Source organism: Amblyomma maculatum, chromosome 2 (genome assembly GCF_055883805.1).
Source record: "Amblyomma maculatum isolate TAMU_Amacu chromosome 2, ASM5588380v1, whole genome shotgun sequence".
NCBI classification, from domain to species: Eukaryota; Metazoa; Arthropoda; class Arachnida; order Ixodida; family Ixodidae; genus Amblyomma; species Amblyomma maculatum.
The window spans coordinates 94022530-94042302 of NC_139345.1; the positions used below are offsets into that span (position 1 = coordinate 94022530).

The window sequence follows — 19773 nt, forward strand, 5'->3', positions numbered from 1 at the left end:
GACTAGGTGTCCAGGAGAGTTCTATTCTCATCCCGATGTCAAATGAGCTTGCAGTTAGCAGCTTCTGTCAGCTCGGCCATGTCAAATGCCAATTGTCACCTTCATGCTGCAGAGGCAAGATCGTGATGTTTCCGTGTCAAGCCGCCTCTAACACCGACAATGCGTTTTTTTTTTTTTTATCCAAAGAGGATTTTCACACTCTCTTGATAAAAAATGAAGAGACCCAGCAATGAACATTGCAGAACAAAGTGTCGAGGTACGCAACAAGTTCCGGGCTCGACGAAGACAGCTCACTTCCCAATGCCGTATAAACTTGATGCAATAGTTTGACACCTGAATATATCGAAAGATGAAGACTAAGGCCCATTTGAAAACGTTGAGAGTGTTGAACATCAAACAGGCTGTAATCGATTCCCAATATCGGTCGACGGGATAAGTTTTCTTTCTGTAGGTACATTTTGTGGAGCGGACTACGGTGGCGCCCTCGCCCAGCGTGTAAATGTTCGGCCATCTGCGCATGCGTGCGTATAGTCTCTTGCCAGGCCATCTGTGGTGAGTGCTCGTGACACAGGGACTTTATTTGGGCATTATAATGGCAAGAACAACGAAAAAAAAAAAAAAGCCTCTCTGCAGCCCTGTAGCTAGCATGGCTTCACAATTCATTGACCTAAACTAGAACCGACCTGCGCGTCGAGCATATTGTTCTTTTTTTAATACCTTCTGTCGACATGCTAGAAAACAGGCTGAAATTCCTCTCGGTGTTTGAACCTCAGCCTGCCTTTGATAAATTTTCTACAGTCGTCATGGCAAACACAGTCATACAAGAAAAGAAGCATCAGTTCACACATCCGTGACAGGCCTATGCCTACAAGGACCTTTCATATTACTTTATAGTATCTGAAATTGCTGCATAAAAATCCTGGTTAGATATGGCGTCACAGCGTATTACTGTCTTTTTTGATGCGCCCACAGTGCTTGCATAACAGAACTGTGAAGATATAACGTATTGCACAGTGTGGCTTGACTATGATGGCAATAGAGCTTGCTTCCAAAGGTAACTGAGTTAACCACGCTTAGTGGCTGCCTGTTAGAGACGTCGTACTGGGACGATTACATAAGAAAAAGACCCGAAAAGGCAGTGGCATCAAAAGTCGAGTATATTGGCGTCCTCCATTGTACCTCTACAGCACTGAAACAAGAGAGTGAAGAAAGCAATTCCATCTTCGAAGTGACACAGAAGCACTCCCTATGCGCTGTCGTTTCAAATTCACTAGACGATCTCTCACGACACACGCTCCTTCTGTTTGATGTGGCGAATTTTGTCCGTGCTTTCTTTTATTTGGTAGTAAGGCGAAATCGATTTCGCGTGTTTTCCTCCGCACTAGGGTATTTGCTTCGATCACCTGAACCAGTGTCCAGCACGACTGCGGCTTCTCCTAGAACTTCTGCTCAGATATGTCTCCGCAAATTACCATTGCAGATACTGTCACATTGTTTGCAAAAGCACAGGACCTGATCACCTTATATGTTCGTGTTTCAACTAAATTTATTCATATTCTACTGCTAATCTGTGCACGGTAGCTATGTCATGAAAGAAACAATTAATGCCCCCAGAATCGGCAAGTGAGGTATCCCAGATTTCGAGCTCCATCTTTTGTTAAAATGAGGCAGTAGATCATACTGCTCGTGCGTATTGGCTATCGTTGATACTTGCATGTGTTTCATAAGTTTTTTTTTTATGTTTATTACGCATGTCCTAACTCAAGGCTGCCTACAAAAGCACGTGAATGTGTCCCACCCCTCCTCTCCCTCGAACTGCATTAAAATTGACTTAGAATGAACTGCTGCAGCAAAAATTTCTAAATAATGAGCTAGAAATAGTAAATATTAATTAGGGTCATACTGAACATTTAGAAAATCCATTTCAAACATTCATTGCAACCTGGCCCGAATCTTCCTTCCTTGAAATAATTCTCCGCCACTTAATTTTCTTTTGTGCTTTATAGGGTCACGATGATATCAGTTTCGTCGAACCAGCATGTCGTCTTTTTTATCATCACAGTTTTCCTTTCTCAAGAGTTGCTCACTACTCAACAAAAAGCTTGACATAATCTCATGGTTCCTACATGTGCCTCTTTGCTCCGTATTCAAGCAGCGAAGTGCGTTCGGAAGAACTAAAATCACGAAAACGTTTCCCAATCTCCATCGCTTTCAGGTATTACGGCGTTTGCTTGCCTTATTTCTTTAAACACGTCACATAGGAGTTCAGTGCAGCACGAATGTTTCTTGGCATCAGCTGAGGCTGTTACGCTGCGTCGCAGCAAATTCCAGTGTATGCGTGTTGTGGCTGTAACGCGCAAAACCGATTAGTTGACAGAGTCATGACGTTAAAGCCACATGACCTCACGGTAGAATTTCAAACACCTTAACGGGCTCGTGAAACGTGTCGTCACTCGCGGAATGAAAGTTATTAAACAGGACATCTAATGCGAATTAAATACCGCCGCCTCTCTAAAGTGCTCAACATTATAAAGGAATTGATTTCGCAAAAATAAAAAAAAACTTCAATAATTGTAATTTCAAGCAGGACTCAAGCCCACGAATCTTGGGTTGCGCGCCGGAACGTAATCGAGCGGGTAACGCAAGACACGCTTGTACCTCTGCTTGTTCGCAATGTGTATACACCTTGCGAACAAGCAAAGGTTTTTATGTACATCAGGAGGTCTTTCACGCACAGTACAGTAGTATCATAGTACTGTATGTGAATGAGTATGTATATAAGACAACCACCAGCCGCTGTCGAGTCATACCCATAAGGTGGGACTTAAGTTCCCCTTTATTTCTTTTTAAGTTTGAGAACATGAAGCATGTTCTCCGAAACACCTAAACAGCGTAATTTGTATCGAGATCAACCTAGTAAAATTTTGTTAGGGTGTCTCCCAAGCCACAAAAACATGTCAATGTTCAGCAATGCATTTTTTATTTGCCAGTGGATACGTGCATGTTCTTCTGCGAAAGTATAAAAAAAAACAAGAAAACAATCTACTCAGAAAGTGATTTTCTTTTAAATTTTTCCCCCACGCCAGCCTTGTGGCTACTTTGGCAGGGATAGGTAATTGCTAGATGTTACCCACGAATATTTGTTTATTTCTTGGAAAGAAAAAGATACTAACGTTATAGCGAGGAATTTGATGGGTTTTGATATAAAAGCCTTGAAGTGGGCAGCATAAAGCGCATTTGATTCGATTCGCGGCGACTATACGTTGGTTATTCCAAACGTTGCCTCAGTGAAGCCACATATTTCACACACTTCACTGAAGCGCTCATTATTTTACCAGACGCGTACTCATGAGCGGACAACCTTTCCCCATCTCTTCTTTACTTGCTCCCGAAACTAGACTATAGAACCCTTCCCCTCTCTTTAATTTTCTTGACAGTACTCTTGTCATACAGGCATCGCTTCCTTTCAGCCCTCTTCTCTTCGCACCTAATAAAAGAAAATACTTTGGGTCCCTTCCTCAATTATTAGCTACGTAGATGCATTGTAGCAACACTTTTCCACGCTGCCACTTGCCCAAGCTTAGCAATGTTTAAAGAGGCAACAAAAATATCACGCAGCAGCATGTAAAATCCTTCAGAACTTCGGTCGTCTATACATATGGCCTCTTCTGAAATAAACTGCTTCATAGTTTCTGCTTTAGTATTGAATAAAAGGAGTAGCACCTCCAAACTTGCTCTTGTAATGTTCTATTTTTGTTTTGTTCTATGGAGTGGAATTTAACGTACAGTCAGGGACAAAAGTTTGTGGGACGCGGATTTGTGGAAAAGCATTTATTTCTTCATTGCCTTGCTTGTTTTTCCTCTGATATTTTTTCTCTGATTGCAGCATGTATGACCCCTCATAATTCAGCATATTTTATTTACCACGTTTGCCCTGTCACACAGAAACAAATATTTTTCCACAAACTCCTGTCCCGCAAACTTTTGTCCCTAACTGTACATTCGTAAGCACACTGACAAATTGTAACTCTGACAATATCACGTATATTACACAAGCAAGCAAAGCATTCAAATTCTGTCACACTGTCACTATTAATTTATTAAACAAAAGAAAGTGCAAAACTTGAGTGCCGGCAGTATGCTACAGGTTTAAGGCATTTTTGTTTCGCTGATTTTTTTTACTATGGGAACAGGGATTGTTAAAAGCACTGCACATAAATTGAGACATTGTTGACGTCTGGCAAAACATAGACGAGATCCCCTGCACAAAGACGGCGACCTGCTGTATCAAACCTTAAATGCGAACAGGTAATTTATTCAGAGCTAAAAAGAAAATAATGGGGAGGGGAGCAGTGTCTGGAAGGAATAAAATGCGTGTCTTTTTTCCGCAGTCGCATGGTCTACCGTCGCCCTTGACACGGGAATTTTCGCGACCCTAGCCGCGACGTCGCGAGCCAAACAAAGCCAGAGGGGAGGACTCACCGTCGTCCTTGAGTGCTGTGGGGAAGCCCCGCTTGTGCTGATCACTGCGCTTTCGTAAGCCCCTACGGACGAGCGTTGCCGCGGGGGGGAAGAAAGAGGCTCCACAGGTTTCCGCTCCTTCCACGCCGGCCTTTGCCCAAGGGCGCAGTTGCTCGCACCGTCACTTTCGCACTGTCATCTTCGGTCCGTCTGCGTTGCAATCACTCACGCTCGAAGTGCGCATACGGTCCCCTTATTTGTCGACTCCCACTTTCTCGCCCACACCGGTTTGAAACGACGGTGTCTTTAGCTGTTACGAATAGCCAGTAACAAGGTACCCTCGAGATGTCGGGAAGCTAGGACAGTGAGAAGAAAGTCAGCCGAGATCCTCGTTCAAGAGTGTAGGAAGAGCATTACCCGATGCCGAACGCTCCCATACTGCCTCTGCCACCTGTTGATAACCGCTGCCGCTTGCTGACTTTTGGTACCTGGTTTTACGTCGGTCGCTCCCTTTTGCGCTCAGCGTCTCAAAGTCTGGATGACCGATGGATGGCAATGACTTCTTTCACACAAAACGACACACGACAAGACGTATAGCAGTCCACCGTTGTGAGTGTCGCTCGACTAGTCGACGACGACAAAAAGCCGGTGTCTCGGGACACAGAAGCAGCGGCGACGATGGATAGGCGGGCGCTAAAACTCCCAAACTTTTTGCCTTCCGCACTGGTGAACAAGAAGCCACAAGTGCTTCAGCAGCGCAGAGCCTTCGGGTGCGAAGCACGGAGCGAAAGGGGAAACAAAAAAAATACCAGCGGCGCAATCGACTCCTCGCCCCAGACGGAGGTGCGCGCGCGCGCAGTGCGGGGCGCTCAGGCCGGAGTCTGGAATGGACTGTTTTAATTCCAGCCGCGGCCGCATCCGTGGTGGCAAATGGTGGCGCTTCGGTCCCGCTGTTTGTCCAGGTCGTTGCCAGGAGCAACCATCGCCGCCTTGTGCTGCGCATGCGTCCGACGCACTCGCTCCCGATCCGCAGGTCTCGTCCTCTTTTGTCTTTCGTTCATTTGTTTGTTTGCCTTCGCCTCTTCGTTTCGCTTTGGGACGGTTTTTATTCACTCCGTATCGGGGGAAGGTAGGAAGTACAGAAGAAAAGAGGCCCTGGGAAGTGAAGAGCGCGAGGACAGGTGAAGGGAGCGAGGAATAGGGAAGTCGGGAGGAGGCAGAGAGAAGAAATAGGGAAGTGACGCAGCGTCTGTGCTGCACGCTTGCGTGCTGGGGAGGGGGTCAAGCCAGTGGGCGCGAGGACGATTGGTAGGCGAGTTCTCTCGGCCGACTCTCGTGCCTAGACATTTATTGGCATTAGCGCTTGGACACGGCGGGGCCCGCTCCCCTAGTGCGAACTCACGAGAGCTGTGGCTTCATTTGATTTATACCGAGCTGATACGTGAGCTGTCTGCCTTTGTGTAGGCGCCTGTGGCCGCCTCGCTGCTATCTATTATGTATTTTTTCCTCGTCTTCGCGCTTGGCGTGGAGTGAATACGTCGACAGGGACGTGTTTACTACATGCAAAGCGAGGAAACCCGTTTGGTAAAGGGAATGAAAGGCCGCGTAGCGTAATAAGAAAATCTTGAATGCGAATGCTCAATATTATGCTTCTTTGCCGCCGCCTATTGGCTCCAAAATAAACTGATCAAATATACAGTAAACAGGAGTGTTCTGAAAGCGCGTGTAATACTGTAAGCGTACCAGGCTATTCAAAGCGAGCCCCACTGCCACATCCTTATACTAGGTCACTATTTATGTTTCGTCTAGAAATAACTTGCGCTCAACCCTCCTTCAGCGCGGCACGTTTACCGCCTGCAGAAGAAAGAACCAGACCTGTATTAATTATCTAGTTATGTATTAACGCGATCTAATGCGTTAATTTTCTTTACCAACTCTGAGCTATTTTCCAGATTCCTGTCTTAGCGCAACTTTTCTTTAGGCCACACATTTATTCCAGAAGCCTGCTATGCTGGCGCCTTTGCATATAAAATAGAGGCACTTCAGAGGAGAGCAAGCTAAGCTCTCTCAGCCAAAGCAATGTTTAATTTGTGGCTATCAGTCGACTTCAAATTTCTAATTCTCGTCGTGTTGAAGACCCAACTTGACTAGCATTGCTATGCTATATGCAAGGCAAGTTCGTATGACACCACATGGAACACTGTGCAACGAAAGGTTGTGTAATATGTTTTTCGGATATTAGGAAAAAGCTGGCGCAAGTTAAGAGTCGGTCAGGGGAAACAACAGTCTCTCTCTCCCTCTCTGTCTGTATATATATATATATATATATATATATATATATATATATATATATATATATATATATATATATATATATATATATATATATATATATATATATATATATATATATATATATATATATACTTAAAGGAGCTGACAGTCAACGAGTCTAAGGTAAACGTTGGGGATTCTTTTCTTTTTTTTTTTAGTTTGATTGTTGGTATCTGACAAGAATTTGTGTCAGGTACTGAGGTACGGCCGACGTAGCTCAGTTGGAAGAGCATTGGACGCGACATTCGGTGGTCGTGGGTCGACTCCCACCATCGGCGTGTTGTTTTTCCTTCCGCTTGTCGTTTAATATTCTTTATCCTGATCATCACCATAAGAGAAATTCTTGTCAGATACCAACAATCAAATTAAAAAACAAATCCTCAACGTTTGCTTTAGACTCGTTAACTGTCAGCTCCTTTAGCTCTGTAATAACGAGCACCTAATTTCCCTTACAATTATCTGTGTAATAGCTTTCGAGGGTCTCGGTTCTGGCAGTCTGGAGGTCTAGAAAGGTAGCGTAAGTGGGTTTTCGCACAGCTGCCGCCCTCCCTAATAATCACGTGCTACGTGACGCTCGCGGTATAAGATGTGCCGCATCCGCCGCTTGGGACACAGCTAGGGAAACGCTCACAGGTTTCGGTTAGTCAACATAAATTCCCAAGCAAGCGAACGGTTGCACAGCCGCCGACGTCGCTCAGTTCGAAGAGCACTGGACGTGACATTCGGAGGTCGTGGGTTCGACTCCCACCATCGGCGTGCTGTGTTTCCTTCCGCTTGTCGTTCAATATTCTTTATCCCGATAATCACCATGAGACAAATTCTTGTCTAGTACCAACAACCAATCATACAAAAAAAAATCCCCAGCGTTTGCCTTAGACTTGTTGACTGTCAGCTTATTTACCTCTGTAATAACGAGCCCCTCATTGCCCTTACAAATACCTGCGTATATTTGTATGTATATTTCTAGCACTGTCCGTAAGAATTACAGTTCATACATAATGAGAACAAACACTCAACTTAGTTGGTGACCAACGTTAGATAAACAAACAGATGGCTTAGCCTTCTATCGTGCGTGGTACTCAGTAAGGTGCGCCATGCAGTAAATTCCATGCCTCCCGTTGATCCAGTTTGCCTAGCGCGTTAAATTGTTTCACGGTAGAACTGTTTACCTTGAAAATGAAATTAACTCACCCATGAAAGCATGAAACTCCCTAGCTGGCACATTAAAACTTTCGATGAATAGATTTCTTGGCGTAGTGCTGGGATTAAACTTAGCAGGAAAACCTCAATCTGAAGAAATATTGAGCCATGCGTAAGCTTCACCAAAACTTGCAAGCAGGGCATACAGTCGAAGTACGATTGGGAATTTCCTGCCGCGAGTGGCCCACTGAGGCGTCACCACCGAGATTCTAACAAGGCCTTTGCATCACCTTCTCTCCCATCAGCGAACGTCACGACAAGCGGATGAGCGATAAGGTGTCAGCCACTGAATCTGCGAGTACAGGCTTGGGTAAAGGGGCGAGATGACATCATGTGACTAGACTCAGATTCGCGCTCGCACCTTCATTTGCTGGTACTTTATCGCCATCCGCCTGTCGTGACGTAGGCTGCTGGGGTGCGCAGGCCTTGTCAAGATCTCGGTGGTGTCGACTGAGGCCTAGTTTACAGGCTGCCAAAATAGATTATATTGCCGCGAAACCTTCAACAGTGTATTTGCTGATTTTTTTTTTTTTTTTTTTTTTTACCGCCGCCGGCATACAGGCTTATCACTTTGATTCTGGACCGCGTATCAGTTCCGTAATCTTTGTTTGTTAATGCTCGATGTCGCGAGTCACACCTTTATCAGTTTCGTTGTAGCGCAAGATGCACCGAGATCTGTCTCGAAGGTTCCGGCCACTCGGGTGTCTTTCCACAATGTTCCAGTCCGTGCTGGTAGCTGTTTGCGGCGTTATCTAGATTGTTCTGTGCAGCCTTTAAATTGAGCGTTGCCGAGTGTGACGAGCATTCTTTGTTCGACGATCGACGAGCACGTTTGTTTCTATCGCCGCCGCCGAGTTGCTTAGTTCTTTTGCGGGCGCAAGTCAGCCCAAATAAAGAGTTTCTTTAGTGCACTCATCGACCCTTCATTTGTGTCGTCGACCTCGTCACCACTACGTGACATCTGGTGGAGGTGCTGCCTTTGATCCTTCAAGCGAAGACCCAAGCCGTGTTCTTGTCGCCCTGGAAGACCAGCCTACAGGTCACCGAGCCAGCCGCCGACTTCAAGGCCTACAACCCGAACATGGTCTGCTGCCTGACCCCATTCGATCTCGGAAGGCATCGACGCTGACAATGGCCCAGCCTACAGCACCGGTTGTTTTAGTCCAACCCCCTGCTTCCATGGACGACCGGATGAAGATGCTGGAGACTGCATGGACCTTTTCGACCGTGTGGCAGAATTCAACGGCTGGAACGACGCTGCGAAACTCAGGCAGGTCTACTTTGTTCTTCAAGGATATGCCCGAGTTTGGTTCGAAAATCATGAGTCAGCTATGAAGGATTGGGACATTTTCAAGGAAGCGTTTTTGACTGCCTTTTCAAGCGTCGTCCGAAAGGAAAGAGCCCAGGCCCTCCTTCAGTCAAGACTTCAACTTCCTAACGAGCCTGTCCTGGCGTACGTTGAAGAGATGAAGCGCCTCTTTCGCCGCGCCGACCATAACATGACTGAAGGTGAGAGAGTCAAATTTTTAATGCGAGGCGTCAAAGAATCGCTTTTTACAAGTCTTGTCCGAAATCCGCCAAAAACCGTGGCGGAATTTGAAACGGAGGCGTCTACTATCGAGAAGACGTTGGCCACCCGGATGCGCCACTACGAGCGACCACTTCAGCCGGACTTCTCAACCCACTACCCCAAAGCATCTGCAAGCGGAGAGAACCTTGGGGACCGCATCCGGGAGATCGTGCGAGAAGAGCTCCACCGAATGCTACCATCATCGCAACAACCCCAGGTGGCGATGCTCGCGGACGTCGTCCGTGAAGAAGTTCAGCAGGCGCTCGGCGTTCCTAAAGCGACGACTCCGACGGCTCCAGAGCATGAATCAGCAGCAATGGACTATGCAGCTGCATTATGTCGTCCTGCACCCCGACGCGACCTCCCAAGCCGGCGACCTCCCAAGCCCTCGTCGCTACCATCCTGCTTCCGAAAGCCGCCCCTTGGTCCCCGCCCGCCAAGCCTACCAACGACCCCCAAGCCCCAGAGAGTGCGACGCCTGGAGGACAGCAAACAACCGACCGCTCTGCTTCCATTGTGGGGAGGCAGGACACATCCTCCGTCACTGCCCGTACAGGCGGATCGGCCTCCGTGGTTTTGCTGTGGACGCCCCACGACCCCGTCCTGGCGAGCGACCACAGGAAATAAACGACTTCCTGTGCAGCTGAGAGCACTCGTCGCCAAGGCGTCTGTCACGCTCCCCATCACCGTACAGTGCCCGATTTGCGTCGCAGGGCCGCGATTACGTGCAAGGACGGTCTCCTAGCCCCCGTAGGGGAAACTAAAGGCAGCAGCCTTTGGAGGTGAGGTTGCTCAACGGGGAAAAGACGAATATCCTCCGCCGCCGACGACCACTTACGACGACAGAGTCATTTCACCGCCACTCCACACGACATCGACGACAACCCGACCAGAGTGCAAGTTCGTTCGCGTTAAGCAATGACCTCCTCATGAAGAATTTCGCACCCACCAGGACTGCGCAACTTCTTGTAGTGCCTAAAAACCTCCGGCTGGAAATTCTGCAGGCGTTGCACGATGAGCCCACAGCAGGCCATCTCGGATTTGCGCGCACGTTGCGTCGAATCCACAACGCAAGGTACTAATCACTATACGATCACTATACGATCAGTTCATCCCCCAAGTTGCTAAGCAAGGCAATGTAATCCGCAAATCGCAGATTACTGAGGTATTCTCCATCTAACCTTATCCCTATCTGCTCCCATTCCAAGTCTCTGAATACTTCCTCTAAGCAAGCTATGAATAGTACTGGGGAGATTGTGTCTCCTTGCCTAACACCTTTCTTTATGGGAATTTTGTTACTTTCCTTATGCAGAACTATGGTTGCTGTGCAGCCACTATATATATCTTCCAGCACTTTCACGTACGGCTCGTCTACGCCCTGATTTCGCAACGCCTGCATCACCACCGAGGTTTCAACTGAGTCAAATGCTTTTTCGTAGTCAATGAATGCTATGTATAAAGGCTGGTTATATTCCGAGCATTTTTCTATCACCTGATTGATGGTATGGATATGATCGATAGTAGAGTACCGTTTCCAAAACCCTGCTTGATCCTTTGCTTGATTGCAGTCTAAGGTTGTCCTAATTCTATTAGCGATTACCTTAGCAAATACCTTATACGTAACAGACAGTAAGCTGATTGGTCTGTAATTTTTAGGGTCCTTAGAGTCCCCTTTCTTATGAATGAGGATAATGTTTGCATTCTTCCATGGTTTCGGTACCGTCGATGACACCAGGCACTGCGTATACAGGGTAGCCAGTTTCTAGCACGATTCCCCCCCCCCCCCCCCCCGTCCTTCAGCAAATCTGTAGTTATCTGATCCTCTCCAGCTGATTTCCCCCTTTTCATAGTTTCTAGTGCTTTCTTGACCTCGTCCTTCATCACTGGTGGAACGTCTGACTGTTTTTCTCCACCGCCAATCTCATTACGGTCCTGACTACTTTGGCTACTGTAAAGATCGGTATAGACCTCCTCGGCTACTTTGACTATCTTGTCCATATTCGTGATGACGTTGCCCGCTTTGTCCCTTATCGCATACATCTGGATTTTGCTTATGCCCAATTTATTCTTTACCGCTTTAAGGCTTCCCCCGTTCTTCACAGCATGCTCAATTTTCTCCATGGTATACTTCCTTATATCGGCCACCTTGCGCTTATTGATTTGCTTTGATATCTCGGCCAATTCGATCTGGTCTGTTGGATTGGAAGCTTTCATACTCTGGCGTTTCTTAATCAAATCTTTCGTCTCCTTAGACAGCTTACCGGTATCCTCTCTAACTATCCTACCGCCTACTTCTACCGCGCACTCAGTAATGATATCTCTGAAATTATTGTTCCTTGCTTCTAGGGTAATGTCGCCATCCTCGGTTAGAGCTGAATACCTATTCTGTAGCGAGATCCTGAACTCTTTTGCCCTCCCCCTCACCGCTAATTCGTTGATGAGTTTCTTTCTTACTAATCTGTTGCGTTCCTTCTTCAGATTTAGGCTAATTCGGGACCTCACCATTCTGTGGTCACTGCATCGCACTTTCCCGATTACCTCTACATCTTGCATAATGGCGGGGGTTGAACACATTATGAAGTCGATTTCATTTTTAGTCTCCCCGTTAGGACTTTTCCATGTCCATTTCCGGTTCTTCCGTTTGCTGAAGAAGGTATTCGTGATTCGTAAGTTATTGCGCTCTGCAAACTCAACTAGTAACTCCCCCCTGCTATTCCTAGAACCAATGCCATAGTCACCTACTGCCTTGTCTCCTGCCTGCTTTTTCCCTACCTTGGCATTGAAGTCGCGAATTAGTACAGTATACTGCGTCTTTACCTTTCGCATTGCCGATTCCACATCTTCGTAGAAGCTTTCAACTGCCTGGTCATCATAACTACATGTAGGTGCATAGGCCTGTACAACCTTCAGTTTATACCGCTTATTAAGCCTAATTACGATGCCTGCCACCCTCTCATTAATACTATAGAATTCATCTATATTACCCGCTATATGTATACTTATTGACAAGGAGACCTACTCCTAGTTGTCGCACCTCTGGTAAACCTCGATAACACAGTACATGCCCATCCGTATACAGTATATGCCTCATTCGGCCTCCTAACCTCACTAAGCCCTATGACATCCCACTTCATACCCTCTAGTTCCTCTAACAGCACTGCTAAACTAGCTTCACTAGCTAGGGTTCTAGCATTAAACGTTGCCAGGGTCAGTTTCCAATGGCGGCCTGTCCAGCGGAGCCAGGCATTCTTGGCACCCCCTGCTGCATCACAGGTCTGACCGCCGCCGTGGTCAGTTGTTCTGCAGCCGCTGGTGACTGAAGGCCGGGGTTTTGTGGAGTTTATCATGAGAGGTTGCGGCCAATTATTGCACCAGGGTGGCCAAATCCTGTTCTGGTGAAGGAGTGCGTTGCCGGAGGTGTTCACCGGCATCAGGTCGCACCCCAAACTTGTTTATGCAATTCCATCGACACGCGGATTGTTGTTATTATTTTTTTAATCCGGTGGAGTATTGCGCGGCACCGGGATTTGAACCCCGGTCCTGCACTGCATATATATATATATATATATATATATATATATATATATATATATATATATATATATGAAGGAAAGAAGCCAACAGTCGGCGAGGCCAAGGAAAGCGTTGGGGATGGTATGTTTATGTCATTTTTTTTTTTAATGTTTACTTCGATAACCACAGAAATTAGTAATGTAATCTGTTTAGGGGAAAGATAATTAGACACAAAGTGGTAGAGCACCGGACGCGTTATTCGGAGGTCGTGGGTTCGGATCCCACCATCGGCACGTTGTTTTTTCTTCTACTTTGTGTCTAATTATCTTTCCCCTAAACAGATTACATTACTAATTTCTGTGGTTATCGAAGTAAACATTAAAAAAAAAAAAATGACATAAACATACCATCCCCAACGCTTTCCTTGGCCTCGCCGACTGTTGGCTTCTTTCCTTCATGTATTATAACGAGCACCCTCATTTCCCCTTGATTGATCTGCTTATATATATATATATATATATATATATATATATATATATATATATATATATATATATATATATATATATATATATATATATATATATATATTACTTTAACAATTGGTATGAGCAATCTATGAGGCATTCATCTTCATACTTCAGTCACGCTGATCTCTGCATAGAGCGTTGCTCTGATTTGCTGCTCTATTTGACTTATTGCACCGGAATCGATGTCTAAAATTTCATTTCCCGTCTTGAGCTTACTTCCAACACGAAGGGGCGGCGAGGCTCGCCAAGTAGTGGTATAACACTGCTTTTTATTGCGAAAGCAATACTACTTCCATTTGCAGCCCTTCGCGTAGCCACGGTCGGTAGGCACGTGATGGCTGTGACGTCATATCATCTACGAGAGATGGGCTACCAAGTCGAGTCGTCGGGTGGCGGCGGAAATCGGTGGTCACAGCGCGCCGGGGATGAGATAATGACGTCACTGTGACGTCATACCAGCTGCTAGAGATGGGCTATTAAGTCGAGTCGTCGAGTGGTGGCGGCAGTCGGTAGACAGGGCGCGCTGCAACTGGAGCCGCGCTGCTACCGAGTGGAGGCGCTGCTGTCACCTCTTCTCTCAAAGTTGAGAGGAAGAGGAGGAGAGCGACAGTGTAATGGACGCTTTGAACAGTGAAGACTCTTTGTCGACGTGTTCACGAAGCAGTCAAGAACGTTGGAATGCAACAAGACGGCAACGACGCGTTCAGGAAAAAAGAAGAACGGCAACAGCGGCTTAAAAAGGAGCGTGTTGGTCGGGCTGGCACGACAAGTAAATATAACGAGACCTGGAGGAAACGGCGTGCAGAAAAGACGTCGCAAGAACGAGCTGTACGTTTGAAAAAGAGACGGGAAGCGTCACTTGTGAAGGCTGATTTCACTGTGTCAACGGGGGACTTGTAAGAGCAACGACGTTCAGAGTATGCGAGAAGAGTTAGTAAATTTGACTCGGCTACGCGTGAATTTCATATACGATTCACGAATAACCCCTTCGTAAGTGTGTTCTCGGTGTGTGATCGCCTATGGCATAAAAACTGCTTGACTCCGGTGAGCGAGCTGATGACCATTCATTATAATGTGCGTCCTGTATTAATCGTACGGTCAACATGGTACACCACAATTGGCTACACTATGAGCTGAACTATAGCGTAGCCATGCTACTATTGCTTTCGCAACCTACCGTGCTTACCTAAAGCTAAGCCCCACCTAATTTTTTCTTGCTGTCCTCAGTTTTTTGTATTGCTCCACAAACTGTAATAAGGAAATGAAATGAAATGAAAAGGACAAAATCTAATCCAATCGGTAGGATTAGCTAGCTGGACTAAAGTATAGACTGTAGGTAAACTTGACTCTACTGTATATCCAATAGTGGGTTGCTGAACAGTCTCTGGTTGCCTTAACATTTCGCTTCGCCTCCCTCCTTTGAGTCTGCCATTCTCGCCTTTTAAATCATATTTTAGTGTATAAATGAATTCCACCTGAAAAAATCTTCCACTTAAAGCCTTGCTCATTTTATTCATTACTCACTCAATCAATCAATCTATCGATCAATCAATCAATTAATCACTTTGAAACTTTACTGTAGATAATAACTTTATTACTCAGGTACAAAGAGTTCGCATTCTACGTCTCCTAGTTCTTCATAAATCTTGGGCAAGACTTCATTCCTGGCAGATATCAGTAAATCAGCTCTAACCACGCTCGGTCTTGTTAGCCCCATAGCTATGCGCTCTCGTTCTGTCACAGGTCATGAAACCATGAACTGTGAGGCTAAGAACGTCACAGGTCATATTATTCGTTTTGAATGCATACCTGTGCTTCTGGAATACGCTCAACGTTATTTACTCAGTAAACTTATCGATCAGAATGAGGAAAACATACCACATAAACTCTAACTTCAACTCCATCGCGTTAATACTGTGAACTTATTCGCAATCGCTCCATTGTTCCCCGCCGGTAGCAGCCGCGCATCTACCTCAAGCTTGTATAATGTATCCCGATTCACAGCGCAGATTTACCACGCTATTTCGCTGGATGTTCTGGAAATAGAACATCGCAACATACTGGCACTGTTTCCTTTCCGCACATTCCTACATTCCCCGTAATTCATCCCTGCAAATACGATGTCGGTATCTTTAAACAGCTCACCGTAGTTCGTCATATATTACAAATTACACAACCTATCCATCAGTTCTGCACAAATTCGCCATCTCTTCGTGCATACACTGCGTTTGCGCGATGTTCATGATACCTATAACTTCCTTGTAGATTATATCGCCCACCTCGGCAAATCAGACGGCGCACAACTTTCTGCACCACACTCCGCACCCCTCTCCCCTTTTCTATTCTTGTCCCATATGTCCTGATTAAATCTCTGTGCTAGCGAACACGAATTCTTATTCCTCCGTGTGTGCACACTCTCATCCGCAGTCTTAATGGGGAGGAGGGGGTATCCGGGATCCATTATTCGTCAGGGCGGCTTTGCCTCCTTCTGTATGCCATCGATAGCGTGGCAAACTACTGCGAGCGTCTGAAAAGTGCCTCCGCCTTGGCGCCTCACGGTGGAACCTGTGTTAGGTGGAACACTTGTGGGCCATGCTGCGGCGTCGGTGCGGAAACAATTCCCAGGGGATATGGGCAGGCGGTGGAACCGAGAATGTAGCTAAACAAAGTTGACCATGGATAAATCGCTATACCGGCGACCTTTGCGGCTATCTGAGTAAATCTTAATGCCAAATTTCTTTATTTCTCGCTGTACGCGTGACACACGTTTCTAATACCAATAATTATAAGCAGTACAGAAACTTAACTCAGCTACAGACGAAGTACCTGATTTTGCGTTCCCGCAGTGTGGAAGTTAAATGATAAATGTAAGGCTTGCATTCAAGCTTGCATTCAAAAACTGTAAATATACATCGAGGAGATGCAACTTCTTTTTCATTTTTGCTCGCGAGAAGAGCAGACGAAACTTTGTTTCTATTTAGATCACGAAAACGTGCGAGAATTTTCTTTTAAAATAAAGTTTCTTTCACCTACAATCTAAACCCACGACTATCAAGGCCCACTCCCTTCCAGTGCTCATTAAAAATCTCCTTTTCATGCAGGACAATAATTTCACACGCGCTTATCCATAGTAATTCAGCAGGCTATTCATACTAGTGCCCTGTACTCCAGCCTGTCTGGGTAAAGCCTTGGTTCGAGATTTTTTATTAGTGCGGCTCAAAAAAAAAAAAAAAAAAAAAAAAAAACGGATGAAGACGCACGCAAGCTGTATGAGTTAATTTCAATCTGGCTAAATTGCGTTTTCGACGAGAGGCACCCTACGTTATAAAGTTTAGTCCTGTTAGCTTGTATGTGGGTTTCAAAATAGTCGGTACACACTCCAGTATAAGTCGGTTAAATAAAGCCTCGTACTCGGTGACTGAGGATACCAAGGAGAGATTTAATGACAGGGGGTTAGCCCAGACACAACGGCAAAAGACCATCTGCTGTACAAAGTCAGTGCACGCAAAAATAACCCTAGTTGTTTGAAATTTACCGAGCCCTCCACAAAGGCGTCTCTCATAAATTTAGTCGATTTGGGACGTTAAACCCCACAAACCAAGTCAAACCAGCCAGAACAAACACAGACGCACAAGCGCGAGCGAAACTGCGTCTTCCATCCCTCTTCAGCGATGCGTCACCTGGAAATGCTACCTGGCAATGGAGAAAATGAAGAATGCGGGGAAAACAGTACGAAAAACAAGAGAGCGGTCACAGCGGCGCCCGTACGCTAGCGTTGATAGTACGGCTTAAGCCGCACAATGTGCACACGTCGGAACTGGGCTTTCGAGGACTTTAGATGTTTTTGTTGTGCGGCGCCATCTGGAATCACTAGCCGACGTCACTGACACGACGTAACACTGTACGACCCGAAGCAGCGGGAAAGGAGTTTCTCGGAAAAGCCTTGGCGGCGGACAGGTGTCCACACCAAGACTTAGTCACCAGGTTTATAGTCACGTTGTCGGTGGCGGAGGTTGTTGCCGCGCGCGTCGGAGGTCTGCTGCCGTCCGATGTGCGTGCGGGCAAGCTGGCGCGGCTTCCTCAGCGCGAAGGGCATACTGCTGGCTGGGCATGTGGTGCCGCATTCCGAGTTTGCGTCGTTATTGAAAGTGTCGCTATCTCCCCGACCTCCAGTCATCTTATTAGTGGAAACGCCGGAACCGGAAGCGATAATGACATCCCGTTCCGGCCTTTCCACCAATCATATAACTCGAGGTACGGGAGATAGCGGCCCTTTCAATAACGACGCAAACTCAGAATACGGTTGCTGGGGCAAGCTGGTCATCTTGTCGACATGACAGCATGACATCAAGTATTCTCTGCACTTCGCGTCCGTACAAAAGTGGAAATGGCATTAAGCACGTTTTTTTCTGTAGGAAGGTAAAGTACGCAAAGGTTACCCAATTTGTATCCATCCCAATTTGGTCGAACGGAATACTCGGGGCTCTAATGGGCTGGAGAAATTCAGCAGGCGTAAAGGGCGGTGTCTTACGGCGGTGGCATTCATGTCAGCTTCTTACATAGCGTTTCACAGCGGCAGAGTATCCTGGCCAGTAACACATGTTGGGCACTCGAGCGAGCGTCAGTGAGAAACCCAAATGGCCAGACGTTAGTTCGTCGTTGCATCTGAGGAGACTATCCGCATGGAGCCCGCCATAGAACTACCAGAAGGTAACCTCTTTCTTGGCACTAGGTATTCTCACACAAGATACCTTGCCGCATACAGAGGAAGCAAGGCGTCCAGATAGGCGTCGAGTGAGGGTCGTATCACGCTCTTCCAGATAATCGGTGAATAGGAGGATGGCTTAATCAGCTCTTTGCCGGTCCCTAAGCACAGATGCACTTAAGGCACCCAGGAAGCTGCTTTCGTCCTCGGCTGCAGCATCGCCAGTGGGAACGGGTGCACGTAGCTTTTTCATGTTTGCGGCCGGACTTATAAACAAGTTACGTCAAACTCCTGAAGGCGTATAGGGTTCAGCGTGCAAGTCGTTCAGATGGGTCTCGCAGGTTTGCCAACCAGCACAAACAGCGATGGTCAGTGACGATTTTAAATGGTCGGCCGTAAAGAGAGGGGCAAAACTTCATAGTCGTCCACATGACAGCTAGGCATATCTTTTCCGGAGTGGAGAAATTCGTTTCGACATGAGAAAGAATGCGGATACCATAGGCTATTACTCTTTAAATCCTATCTTGATATTAAACAAGGACCGCGCAAAAACCTACACCACTGGCGTCGATGCGTATTCACTGTTACCTCTTTGTCGATGCGCGCCACAACGGGTAATGTTTGATGGCGCTCGCGAAGTAAAGAGAAATCTGTTTGCTTCTCAAGATTTCATACAAAGGAGGTGTCTTCTCTCGTGAGGCGCCTCAGAGTTTCCACAATCTGAGAATAGTCAGCTATGAACCTCTGATACACACAGAGACCTAGAAAACGCTGGGGTTCGAGCTTGAGGTCAGCCGAACGGAGGGCTTTCAAGATAGCTAGAAGGCGTTGGAGGTGTGGTTTAAATGTATCTGAAAAAACGACGACGTCATCAAGGTGTACAAGACAACACTGCCACTTGAGACCCATGAGGACGGTGTCCATAATCCGTTAGAATGCAGTAAGGGCAGATCACAAGCCAAATGTAAGCACTTAAATTCACGTAGATCATCAGAGTAACAAAGGCGGTTTTTTTCGCGCCTTCAATTTGCCAATAGCAGACCTCCAAATCAATACATGAAAAGTACTTATCACGTCACAGTCTCAGTGAGGGATCGACGTGCAGCAAAGGGTGCACGTCTCTTTTTGTCACATTATTTCATTTCCGATAGTCGACAAAAAATCGGAAGTTGACTCCTTTATCTTGACAAGGACAACTAGTGAAGAGCACGGACTTTAGAAAGGCTGCACAACATCATCATCAAGCATATCCTGAACTTGCGTTTGGATCACTTTCTGTTAATTGTTTGGCGGACAGACGATAAGGCTGCTGTCTTATAGGGCGAGTTTCGTCATCAGTAATGATGCGATGTTGCGCAATTGGCGTTTGATGAACCTGCGACGAAGAAGTAAAACAGTGCTTGAAATTCAGCAGCAGTTGCCCTAAGGCCGGCTGTTTCGCTTTGGATAAGTGGCAGTTA

At 46.3% G+C, this 19773-nt stretch overlaps 1 protein-coding gene across 1 annotated transcript in view; it reads right to left on the reverse strand.

Annotated features, from left to right (window-relative positions):
* Window positions 1-5335, reverse strand: part of Elk (Eag-like K[+] channel) — a 365673-nt gene extending 360338 nt beyond the window's left edge. Inside the window, exon 1 of the mRNA XM_084594747.1 lies at window positions 4483-5335. The gene's annotated coding sequence lies outside the window, so the exon portion shown is untranslated. The remainder of the gene's footprint in view (window positions 1-4482) is intronic.
* Window positions 5336-19773: the final 14438 nt, after the last annotated feature.